The sequence below is a fragment of the Cervus canadensis genome, chromosome 8 (genome assembly GCF_019320065.1).
Source record: "Cervus canadensis isolate Bull #8, Minnesota chromosome 8, ASM1932006v1, whole genome shotgun sequence".
Taxonomy (NCBI): Eukaryota; Metazoa; Chordata; class Mammalia; order Artiodactyla; family Cervidae; genus Cervus; species Cervus canadensis.
In genome coordinates, this window is record NC_057393.1 from 61044216 (window position 1) to 61057889 (window position 13674).

At 38.2% G+C, this 13674-nt stretch overlaps 1 protein-coding gene across 9 annotated transcripts in view; it reads left to right on the plus strand.

Annotated features, from left to right (window-relative positions):
• The window catches only part of KCNMA1 (potassium calcium-activated channel subfamily M alpha 1), a 748747-nt gene that overhangs the window by 711870 nt on the left and 23203 nt on the right, over positions 1-13674 (plus strand). The gene's annotated exons all lie outside the window — the stretch shown is intronic.

Here is a 13674-nt window from a genome sequence, read left to right on the forward strand (position 1 = left end):
TGGCTGGGATTCTGCCACAGGGTAGGAGTGGACTGGTGGCCGAGAGAGAAGGGTGGGCTGGCCGAGGGATCCAGAGCATCTTCGGTTTCTTTTATAACTTGATGTGCATCAAACAATCAAGGTGTTTGTGTTCTCACTTGTGAGACCAGAATCAAATGACAAAAAGTAGGTCCCATCTTGGGACTTCCCTCGTGGTCCTGTGGCTTCAACTCTGCCCTCCCAATGCTGGGGGGTCTAGGTTCGATTCCTGGTCAGGGAACTAGTTCCCTCATGTCACAACTCAGAGTTCTCATGCAGCAACTAAAGATCCCACATATCACAATTAAGACCCAGCATATCTAAATTTAAAAAAAAAAAAAAAAAAAAAAAAAGGTACCATCTTAAAGGAACCATCTTGAACTACAAAAGGCAAATCAGGCTAGAATGGGGATTATAAACTGTTCCAACTGAGTGGCTTTATTTGTTATATAGAAAAGTCTTCTTTTTGGAATTTTCAACTTCACCATTTGTAAAAATACAGACATAGCTAGATAAAAACTGACCTTTGGAGAATCCACACACATACACAAAAAAGAGTTTTATTGAACTCATTAAAACCGTAAACACAGCCCAGAGAGTTTTTATATACATACATTTCTTCAAGTGCTTAAGAAGGCTATTCTCCTGCATGTGTTAAACAACTGATGTGCTAATTATGCATTATTCTCATCTATTCATTAAAGCTAATCCCAGAAGGACCTCTATTTGAGGAAAGAAAAATCATAAAGCTTTTTAAGACTAATTTAAGTTATTCTATATTCCTGAATGTGGTCCAACTACAAGCATATCTTAGTAAAAAATCAGAATTACGCATTTAAAAATAAACATGAAACAACATTCATCTGAATTAAGGTCGACTGGGCTTCATGCCATCTCACCGCTTGCCAAGCGAAGGAGGAGAGAGAGCAAGCGATCCCTGGAGAAGGACATCGTGGTTTCCCAGGGCTCGTGACCTTTTTGATGGGGTGAGCATACTGAGCCTCATCTTTCTACCTGCCAGTGATGTTGGGCCCCATTTGGGCAAACTCCCCAAGCTGGCCAGAGGGCCTGATGGAAGCAGCAGGATATGCTCATTACGGTGCCGTATTCTCTGTAACAGGCCATGCAATCTCCACATCCAGTTACCAAGCAGATTTTGGTAACTCCTCAGAAGTTTCATTTTACTTCTGACCCTAATCAGACAGATTTCAGAAGACTGTTCTCACAAAAAGACGATGAAACCATTTATAGTAGATTTTTTTCAGAACTATAAAATACTTGATCCAAATTTTTTTTTAAAAATCCAAATTTACAAAATTGTTCCTACAGATCAGACAGGCAGGATATTCCAGGTGAGACCGGCTACATAATTTGAAAGGCTACTTTTCCATAAGTTACTAAGAATTTCAAAATGATGACAGCAGAGCACTGAACCACATGAGGGGCTCTTCTGAGCATGCACTTTGGTTACAGTGTAGGCCACACACCCAGCAAACCAGCCCTGGTTGCATGGAATGACAGGTCTCAAGAACTTCAGCTCTACACAGTCAAGGGGGCACATGGTGGCCATGGGGTAGGAGTGGGAGTACACCTAGATTTGAGTTGCATTACTCTCTCCGCAGCAGCACTAGTGAGTCAGTTCTTGGAAACTCAGCTGAGAAATCAAAGTGTGAAATTTTTAAAAAATCTGTCTCTAATCTCCTTTGAAATGCAAACTGAAATGTTTGACAGAGCATGGCTAAGGTGTGTATGAATACAACAGCCTGCTAGCAAAGCGGCACTTCTGAATTCCAGCCTGGGAAGAACGGGTGTCAGGAATCTAGTAACGCCGTTGTAATGATCAGCAGTAGCATAATTTATTGAGGGTCCAGAACTGTACAAAGCACTTCATTATTATTATTTTGGACAATATTATTTTAGGCAGTGATGTGAGTCAACCTGGTTTAAGTGTTGAGGCAACGCCTATTTAATTGATCTACTGTTGTGACTTCTCAAATCATAAAACAGAATGCCTGTCCACTTATTCCAGGCTTTCTTTTCATTGTCTGGGATAAGTAAGTTCCACAGTGAGGCCTCAAATTGGATCAGGTTCCACAGACTCAATTGTATCTAGACCTTCTGATAACAGATTACTTTTGATTTCTTAGCTTTCCACCACAATTGTAATTTATGAAAAAACAGGAGATTAGTACCAAGGCAGTAACTGGAACATAAATTGAGAAAGTGAGAATCCAAACAGCAGAAGCCAGAGGTAAACTTCCATCTCAGGCACTTGCTCATGAGCATCATCACAACATCCGCACACATATCTCTTTAGATGTCTATGATCTCCTTTTTCTAGCACTCCTCCCCAAATTGCCATTTAATCATGTGTCTAAACATTCCCTGAATATTGTCCCTCATAACTCAACTCCTGCTGCTTACTGCTTCATTTGTGAAAAAGAACAATGCATTCCCAGAACAGATAGCGATGTTGCCAACATACCCTCCTGGCTTTCTCCTGTGAATCCACAGCAGAAACACATGATGAGAGGGAAAAAGTATACTTATGGATATATGCCTCTGAGAAGAAGATCACAAGAAATGTATTTCTCAGAATCATCCAGTTTGTTGCTCATACATACATGAAAGATGAAAGGAAGCCTCTCAGTGAAACTGGCACATGGGTATTTAGATTTCTTTTTCACACAGCCCCCACTTTCCCCTAGCCTCACCTCAATCTGAGTTACCTACCCTAGAAACAAAAAAATTACAGTCAGGGTCTCAGGAGCCAGACTGTTTGCATGTGGATCCCAGCACTGCCACTTACTGGTTGCATAGCCTTAACCTCTTTGTGTCTTATTTTTCTCATCTTTAAAATGGGACTCCTAAATAGTACCTACCTCGTAGGAGGGCTTTCCTTGTGGCTCAGCTGGTAAAAAAATCCACCTGCAATGTGGGAGACCTGGGTTCGATCCCTGGGTTAGGAAGATCCCCTGGAGAAGAGAAAGACTACCCACTCCAGTATCCTGGCCTGAAGAATTCCATGGACTGTATGGTCCATGGGGTCGCAGTCAGACACAACTGAGCAACTTTCACTCACTCACTCACCTCATAGGACTGTTGAGATGATTGAATGAGCTAAGGTTGTGAAGTGATTTGTTCATTGTTCAGTCGCTCAGTCGTGTCTGACTCTTTGTAACCCCATGGACTGCAGCACGCCAGGCTTCCCTGTCCTTCACCATCTCCTGGAGCTTGCTCAAACTCATGTCCATTGAGTTGGTGATGCCATTCAACTATCTCATCCTCTGTTGCCCCCTTTTCCTTTTGCCTTCCATCTTTCCCAACATCAGAGTCTTTTAAAATGAGTCGGCTCTTCACATCAGGTAGCCAAAGTACTGGATCTTCAGTTTCACCATCCGTCCTTCCAATGAGTACTCAGGATTGATTTCCTTTAGGATTGACTGGTTTGATCTCCTTGGTATCCAAGGGACTCTCAAGAGTCTTCTCCAACTCCACAGTTCAAAAGCATCAATTCTTCGGTGCTCAACCTTCTTTATGGTCCAACTCTCAGATCCATACATGCCTACTGGAAAAACCATGTCTTTGACTAGACAGACTTTTGTTGGCAAAGTAATGTCTCTGCTTTTTAATAAGCTGTCTAGGTTTGTTATAGCTTTTCTTCTAAGGAGCAGTTAGTTAAGTCGCTCAGTCATGCCCGACTCTTTGTGACTCCGTGGACTGTAGCCCACCAGGCTCCTCCGTCCATGGGATTCTCCAGGCAAGAATACTGGAGTGGGTTTCCATTTCCTTCTCCAAGGAGCAAGTGTCTTAATTTCATGGCTGCATTCACCATCTGCAGTGATTTTGGAGCCCCCCAAGATAAAGTCAGCCACTGTTTCCATTGTTTCCCCATCTATTTGCCATGAAGTGATGGAACCAAATGCCATGATCTTAGTTTTCTGAATGTTGAGTTTTAAGCCAACTTTTTCACTCTCCTCTTTCAACTTCATCAAGAGCCTCTTTGGTTCCTCTTCACTTTCTGCCATAAGAGTGGTGTCATCTGAATATCTGAAGTTATTGATATTTCTCCCAGCAATCTTGATTCCAGCTTGTGCTTCCTCCAGACCAGCGTTTCTCATGGTGTACTCTGCATATAAGTTAAACAAGCAGAGTGACAATATACAGCTCTGATGTACTCCTTTCCCAATTTGGAACCAGTCCACTGTTCCATGTCTGGTTCTAACTGTTGCTTCTTGACCTGCATACAGGCTTCTCAGGAGGCAAGTAAGGTGGTCTGATATTCCCTTCTCTTGAAGAATTTTCCACAGTTTGCTGTGATCCACACAGTCAAAGGTTTTAGTGCAGTGCTTAGCACATGGCAAGCTCCATATGCATTTAGTGTTATGAATCAATACATTTCTGGTCACTTACTAAAGCCTGGACATTGTTGTTCATGCTGAGGATCCAGTATCTGCCGGAAGAAGAACGGTGAGGTCCCTTGCCCTCTTGGGGTTTGAACTGTCATTCTCGTGGGCAGTCCCTACATGGTGCCAGTGATTGTGCCAGTGGGTACCTGAATTATAGCAGATTGGGATAACTAGTTTGAAGAACACAAAATAGTTTGAATGGGTGTGGAGACCTACCCTGAAAAGCTAGAGGACTACAGCTGAGGGAGAGGATCTTTAGCTTTGTGAGGCAGAGAGCTGACCTCTCTGTTTGCCAGAAATAACTGAACGTATGCTGCTAAGACTGGAGAACAGGACCTTCTGGAAGAGGGAACCACACGATTTACTTTGTTAACTGTACTTGCATGAAGGGCTGAACCCTTGAGGTGCATTATGGAAAAGGCTGAGTTCTCAGGCGGCCCAGTGCCCTGTGATGTTAGTTACATAAACAAATTCCTCCTCCATGGCCCTCCTCATGGAACTCCATTCCAGAGTCACCGTGTAGACTGCTCACAAGAAGACAGGAGCCCTTGGTCCACCCTGTGGCAGCTAAGTCAGCACCACTGTAGGCATGATGGATGAACTCAGAACATGCTACCGCTGTCATAATCAGGCCAGGCAGGGCTGGGATAGGGAAAAAAAAAAAGATCAAATAGTTCTCATCCCTCATGAAAGGAAAATACTAAAAATAAAAATCTACACCATGAAAACTAGCAAATATAAAAAATGGCAGCTATGACATGGAAAATGACAATTTTAGAGCAATTATAAACGAAAGGCAAAGTGCCATTAAAGTTAAGGCAATGTTATTAAAAGATGTGTTAATTTTCAGTTAAATTTTCTATAAAAGACCAATTAGTTTAAAAGGCTTGACAGCATTAACTGTGAAACATAAGCTCTGGTAATTATACTTTAAAAAAATAAAAAAATAGAAAGATGCTCCAGCGTTGGAGGCACGGGCACAGGGGGACCTCCATGAAACAGGCTAGATGGCGCTGCAGGCTCAGATTTTCCTGTTGTAACCCACCAGTCCTTTCTCCAGCATTTCTGGGTTTACCCAGTCTACTTAGAGATCCTGAGAATCCCAAACTTTAGAGGCTAAGGGGCCACTCATGTGATCTGGGCTAGCTGATATTGGAACTGAGAATGCAGAGAGAAAGGAATGTTCTAAACTGGTTGCATTGTCAGCTGGTTGTTCTTTTTATAAGCTACCCTTTATTGAGTATTTGATGGGCTTCCCTGGTGGCGCAGTGGTAAAGAATCCGCCTGCCAATGCAGAAGACAGAAAAGAGACTTGAGTCTGATCCCTGGGCCGAGAAGATCCCCTGGAGGAGGGCATGGAACCCACTCCAGTATTCTTGCCTGGAAAATCCCATGGACAGAGGAGCCTGGCGGGCTGGAGTCCAGGGGGTTGCAAAGAGTCAGACATGACTGAACACAGTGAGAATTTGTTGTTCATTAAAATTACACAAAGTATCTCATTTAACACTATCCAATAATCTGGCTTTGTTTGTTTGTTTTAATCCCTTTTATATGGATAAGGAATCCAAAACCCTGAAAAGTTAGGTAACTTTCCTATTGTCATAGCTATTGCAAGGGATTTTAAATAATAGCAACTAAATTCTGAAGTCTGTACACAGATCTAGGGGTGCCATGTTGCCATACTTAGGTGAAAGTCTGCCCAGACCACACGTGGAATCTGGATCCCAGGCACTGAGCAGAACCCTGGAGAATTCTGTTTTCTTTAGCACCCCCAAAAACATGTGACACAGGAACAGCCATTGCAAAGGCTTCTGCCGAAAATGAGGGCTTCCCTGATAGATCAGTTGGTAAAGAATCCACCTGCAATGCAGGAGACCCCGGTTCGATTCCCGGGTTGGGAAAATCTGCTGGAGAAGGGATAGGCTACCCACTCCAGTATTCTTGGGCTTTCCTTGTAGCTCAGCTGGTAAAGAATCCACCTGCAATGTGGGAGACCTGGGTTCGATCCCTGGGTTGGGAAGTTCCCTGAAGAAGGGAAAGGCTACCCACTCCAGTATTCTGGCCTGGAGAATTCCCTGGACTGTATAGTCCATTGGGTCCTAAAGAGTAGGACACGACTGAACAACTTTCACTTCACTTCACTTCACTTCTGCTGAAAGTGGTTTCCCTGAAAGCTCAGTTGGTAAAGAATCTGCCTGCAATGCAGGAGGCCCTAGTTCGATTCCTGGGTTAGGAAGATCCGCTGGAGAAGGGATAAGCTCCAGTATTCTTGGGCTTCCCTCATGGCTCAGACAGTAAAGAATCCGCCTGCAATGCAGGAGACCTGTGTTTGATCCCTGGGATGGGAATATCCCGTGGAGAAGGGGAAGGCTACCCACTCCAATATTTTGGCCTGGAGAATTTCATGGATTGTATGGTCCATAGGGTCGCAAAGAGTCAGACCTGAAAGCATTCCTGGAGACTAGTCCTGCCAGGTTTGGAGATTGTATGCCAGAATTCCTCACAAGGCTTCTAGCACAACTATAGTGAACAGGGCCATGGCAGGGCACAGAAAAGACTAGGAGTACAAAAGCTTAGGAGGCAAAGGAACACACTTATGTATTACAGAATTCTGTGTTTCTTCCATCTGGTGTTTCTGTTAACCAAGGAAAGAATGGTGCCTTCTGGGTCAGATGAGTTGTAGAGAGGTTTGTTCTACCTGCCACAGCCTCCACAGGAATACTGTTTGATAACTGGCATTTGAAGTCCTAGCACCTGGTTTGCCCTCGTGATGCTTAAACTGTCACTTCCGAAGCAGAAAGCACTGGATGGAATACTTAATTGCAGACCTGCCTATGTTCTGTGAGTGGTACCCCAGCCCCATAAAGAAATTTGCCCCCCAAAATGACTGGACATACTTTATCAGGGGAAGCATTGTCTTTCTACCAAGTTGCTCAGATCACAAAGGGACCTTGAAATGTTCTCAGAGCACACCTGTATGTAATGTCAGAGGACTTCTCTGCAGCTGAATACTGAGGCACCAAAATGGGAGCAAGAGTGCTTTCTAACAGGCATCATTATACTCCGTCACAGCAGAAACCTATAGCTCTGCTCCTTGATGCCTGTATGAAAAAATCAAGGAGAGAGATCTGGGATACAGTGCCAGCTCAGGGGCCAGAGAATTGTGTTCAGTGTTGTTAGTGGTTCTAGAATTGTACAGGGACCTCTGAAACCCTCTGACCCACCCTGAAATTATACCCCTTGATGGGCAATTTTGAAAGTGACACACTTTTGGAATAGCATACAATTTCAGTCCAAACCAAGAGCCAGGGATTAGTAGGTGCTCAATAAATGTCAGTGACTGATTGATCAAAAAGATTAAGCTGTTTCAGTGTAACTGATTTCAGCACAGAAAGGGAAACACTTTAAGGTCAAATCTTAAAGATTTGACAAAACAATAACCTTTCATGTTGACCTTCCTGACTTATTGTTGCAAAGCAGAACTTAGAGTGTTCTTTGTTTAAGAACCATCCATGGTTTTCCTTAGAAAATGAATTCATGTTCCATGGGAAACTTTAGAAAGTGCAGATATATATAAAGAAGAAAATTTAAATAAACCATATTCCCAACACTCAAAGATCAGCCTGGCTAGTATTTTGGTATATTTCCTTCCAGATGGTTAGATAAATATGGAATCATCCAGTTTTATATCTTGGTTTTTTTTCTTTTCAGAGTTAGTATTTTTATCAGAGTATCTAATCATGTCATTTTCCTGGGAATCATTGTAAGATCTCCATGTAGGACTTCCTGAGACTCAAACATATGGATGTTCCAGAATCTTGTTAAACATTATCTATTGTGGGGCATTTCAGTTTTTAATCATTTTTATTATAAAAATAACTAACCCTGTGATAAGTATTATTGTACATAAATCTAACTCTTGGTATCTATTGCCAGATTATCCCCCAGAAACAATTGTACCAGTTGCACCACCATCACTGGTGTGCACATGCCATCTCTTGCACTTTGGTGAGCAGTGATTATCATCTTCCTTAGGGGGTCCTTCAGTTGTGTTGGTGGTAGTTCTGAAGTATCTGTAATTTTAACTTGTGTGTATAACCATGTAAATGTATATGGTCTTTGGTGAATTCTTCTATAGATTTGATGCCTAAAAACTGCTTGCTGAAGAAAAGAAGTCATCAGGTACCCTGTCAGTGTGTTAGTCACTCAGTTGTGTCCGACTCTTTGTGACCCACCAGGCACCTCTGTCCATGGAATTGCCCTGAGATAGGTTAAATATTCAGCTATATTTTCACCAGGTTGTTTGTGGCTATATTTTTTGCCTTTAACTATTTTATACCATTTACCTCCTTCCCCCCAACTTTATTGAGATATCATTGATTTATATCATTGAGTTATAACATTATAACACATTTAAGGTGTACAGTGATATATGTATATATTGTGAAATGATTACAACAGTAAAGTTAGTTAATACATCCATCACCTCACAGTTACAATTTTTTCTTGCTGTTGCTGAGAACTGTGAAAATCTACTCTCTTAAGCAGTTTTCAAATATATAGTGCAGTATTGTTCACTTTATGCACTGTGTTACAGTGCATCATATCTCCAGAATTTATTAATTATATCCTATGACCACCTTCACCCATTTCTCCCAACCCCCACCTCCTGCCCCTGGCATCAACCAGTCTGTTCTCTGTTTCTATAGGATCAGGTTTTTTTAGATTTCACATATAAGTGAGAGTATAAATTGTATTTCTCTGACTTGTTTCACTTAGCTTCATGCTCTCAGAATTCATCCATGTTGTTGCATAGGGCAAGATTTCCTTCTTTTGCAGCTAAATATTCCATTGTGTATGTATATGCCCCATTTTCTTTATCAGTGCATCTCTCAGGGGACACTTAGATTGTTTCCATGTCTTAGCTATTGTAAATAATGCCGCAGTGAACATAGGGGTGAAAAAGATATCTCTTTGAGATAGTTATTTCTTCTGTGGATATATACCCAGAAGTGGAATTGCTTGGTCATATGGTAGCTATATTTGTAATTTCTCAAGGAACCAGCATACTGTTTTCCATAGTGGCTGTATCAGCTTACATTCCCACTAGCAGTTTACAAAGGTTTCCTTTTCTTCACAACCTTACCAACACTTACTTCTCATATTTTTGACAGTAGTCATTCTAACAGGTGTGAGATGGTATCTTACCATGGTTTTGATTTGCATTTTCCTGATGACTAGTGAGGTTGAACATCTTTTATAAAGTAACAGTTGGCTATTTGAATATCTTCTTTGGAAAAAAGTCTATTCAGTTCCTTTGTCTATTTTTTAATTGAATTTGGGGAGTTTTTTTTTGTGTGCTACTGAGTTGTATAAATTCCATTTGCTTCCTTTCTTAGAAACTTAAGTAAATGTATTTTCATAGTAGGGAATATATAAAATGAATTATCGGAAAAAATGAAAATGAATCAGAATTCTGTTACCAGGAATTAATTTCCATGTAAAATTTCGGGGTAATAAATATTTAGTATTTACATAATATTAAATATTTTTATATGACTATATATCTTTGGAGGTTTGCACTTTTAACATGCGTTTTAGAGCTTAGTGATTTTTGGATCCTACTTTTTTAATATATTTTAATATTATGTCATGTAATTGTTACCATGCCATTAAATATTCTCTGAAAGCATACTATTAATATCTGTACAATGTAAGTCACATAAGTATATCATTACTTATTTAATCATTGCCATATTGTTGAAAAAAGTTTTCCAGATAGCAGATTTCCCCTAAATCATTTGTTGAGTAAATGTCCCTTCTCCATGGTGTGTCATGCTTTCCTTATTGTATTAAGAAATGGAATAGCAAACTTTTTTATAAAGGGCCAGATGGTGAATATTTTAGGCTTTTGAGAACCATACAGACTCTGTTGACAATACTCAATTCTGCCATTATAGCACAAAAACCATTGGTAAGCAAGTGGGCATGTGTGCATCTCAATAAAACTTTATTAAAAAAACAAAAACAAAAAACGGGTGGCAATCTAGATTTTTCCTATGGCCTTGATTTGCCAACTCCTGTTTTAAGGTCTTATAACTACTAGAGTATGGTTCTCAATACTTTGAAGGACAGTTTCATAAACTGTTTCCAGAGGAAATTTAGCATAATTTTATCAAGTTTAAAAACGTATCAATTCACTAAATATCCTCTTGCTACTTCATTAATTGATGCTTTATTATTTCAACCTTCTATTTTTCTCAGATAGAAAAGAACAACAAAAAAATAATTATTTTAATGCTTAGAATTATTAGTTGACATTCTTTCATATTTAATGATAAAAGCATTTAAAGTTCTGAATTTGTCTCTGTAGCTTTGGCCTCAATCCATGACGTTTTTGTGTGTTAGTTTCAAATAGTCTTTAACTGTTAAATACTCTATATTCTTGAGTTTTATTTCCATCTTGACCTGTAATTATTTAGGATACTTTTAAAGAACTTTGAAGTATTGGGTTATTTACTTTTCTTTCTACTATTATGTTTATTTTTAAAATATAGGCCATACATCTTATATTTTAGTATGTATATTGAGATTTTATACTTTGGGTCATTGATCATGATTTGTTAGTGTTACTTGGAAGCTAACTAAAAATGTTATAAAGTTTAGCACAAAGGTACTAAATGCCCATATTATATCCTTCATTTCCTTATACTTTTGGTCTATTTGAGCTGTGAAAACAAGAAACACAATGATATTTCACATATCACTTTTACATATGACTCTCAGTCCATATTTATTTTACTATAATGGTTAATTAGTTTTGTTGTCTATATTTTAGTTATAATATTTTCTCCATAAATGTTATATATTTTTTATAAATTTTAACTATGAACATGTTGTTAATTTGATAATAAAATTTTCAAAAATTTTCCCTTTAAATACACTTTCATTTTCTCTGTGTGTATGTCTGTGTGTGTGTTTTCCTATCTCTGAAGATACCAGAGTTTGATTTTGATTTTGGTTTTTGAACAAGTTTGAGAACTTTGCCATTTTATCAAATCATTTAGCTCATTTATGTTTAGTTATATAATCTATGATGCTAAAATTTGCATTACACTTTCTGCTTCGATAATTGTGTCCTGTATTATTTATCCTTGGGCATTGGTCTATTTTTGTATGCTTATTTTCTCTAGTGATGTGTAAATTAAACATTCTGTTTTTAACTCTAGTTAGTGGATACCAGATACTCTATAAATGTACTTGAAGCTACATTTTATTCATATTATTATCTAGAAAAATTTAGTAGCTCTTGATTACTTCCTCTATAAGATCAGGGAATTTACATGTGTCTTTACTTCCATTCTCCTTTCTCCTACCTCATTTTTCTGACTTTTAAAAATGACTTAATATTACTGATAGATAATTTTATGTCATATTTTTTCTTTCAAGAAATACTTTTGACATTCACATTGTTTGATAATAATATATCCTTTAAAATTCCATGTTTTAATATATTTCACCAGTATTTTAAAATAAAATTTGCTCATTTTTGTCCATTTTTAAATTTGGGTTACTTTTCTTTATGTTGTTGAATTGTAATATTTTTAAATATATACTTTGGATGCTAGGTCCTTATGGGATATATGGTTTGTAAATATTTTCTCTCATTCTGTAGGATTTCTTTTCACTTTCTGGATAGTGTACTTTGTGCACAGACAGTTCTCATTCTGATTAAATTTAATTTACCTATTTTTTTCTTTTGTTGCCTATGCTTTGGGTGTCATATTTAAGAATCAGTTTTCAAATCAAAATCATAATGCTTTACTTCTATGTTTTCTTCTAAGTGTTTCATTGTTTTACCTTTTATATTCAGGTGTTTAATCCATTTTGAATCAATTTTTGCATAGGATGTGAAGTAGGGATACAAATTTATTCTTCTGAATGTGGATACCCAGCTGTGGTAGCAATATTTAAGAGTCTATATTCTCCCTCTGTAGAATGATCTTGGAACCTTTGTTGAAAAATCAATTGACACAAAGCATATGAGTTTATCTCTGGATTCTCAATTTGATTCCACTGGTCCATAAGTCCATCCTTAGGGCAATACCATACTCTCTTGATTATAGTAGCTTTGTGGTGTGCTTCAAAATCAGGAAGTGTGAGTCCTCCAATTTTGTTTTTCCTTTTCAAGATGGTTTGGTTATTAAGGGCTCCTTGCAATTTCACAAGAATTTTTAAATGAGCTTCATTTCTATAAAAATGGTCTTTGGGATTTTGATAGCAATTGCAATAAATCTATAGATTGTTTTGGAGAATATTGCTGTCTTAAGAATAGTAAATCTTACAATCTATGAACTTAAGATGTCTTTCCAATTATTTAGATTTTCTTTATTTCAACAATGTTTTGTAGTTTCCAGTGTACTAATCTTATACCTCCTTGGTTAAATTTATTCCTCAGTATTTTATTCTTTGTGATACTATTGTAATAAGAATTGTTTTCTTAATTTCATTTTTATGTTTTTCATTGCATGTGCCCAGATACACAAATGATTGGTTTTGTATTCTGCAATCTTAGTGAATTCATTTATTACCGAGAATATCATTTCAGTGGATTCTTTAGGATTTTCTATATACAAGATCATGTCTTCTGTGAATAGAGATAATTTTCCTTCCTCAGTTTTTATATAGATACCTTTATTTCCTTCTAGCCCTGGCTAAGACCTCCAGTGCTATGCTTAATAGAAGTGGTGAGAGCTGGCTTCTTTGTCTTGTTCCTAATTTAAAAGGAAAGCTTCCAATCTTTCACCTATAAGTCTGATGTTTTAATATATATCCTTTTTCAAATTGAGGCAATTCCCTTCCGTTTCTAGTTTTTTGAGTGTGTTTATCATGAAAAAGCATTGGATCCTTTTCAGGCATTTTCAAATTATATTCTTTTTAATTTCAATATCTTACATTTTAAAAGAATTGAATACGTTGTATGAAGTCAGTTTTCTTATCATCTGATCGTTTGTTTGTTAGAGACACTGTTTTTTTAATTGATTTTGATTCTAAAACATATGCTTCCTAAATTTTTCTTTTACTTCTTCCAGTAAATATTAAAAAAAATATTTATATTAGCTGTTTCTCTGTGTACATTTGAGCAAGACAGACTCTGTTTTTCACCATGAGGTCATTAATGTTCTGCCGTCCGTCCACACTTCGTGCTGGTGAACTCCTCCCTGGGTGTCGATCTAGAAGGGTAATT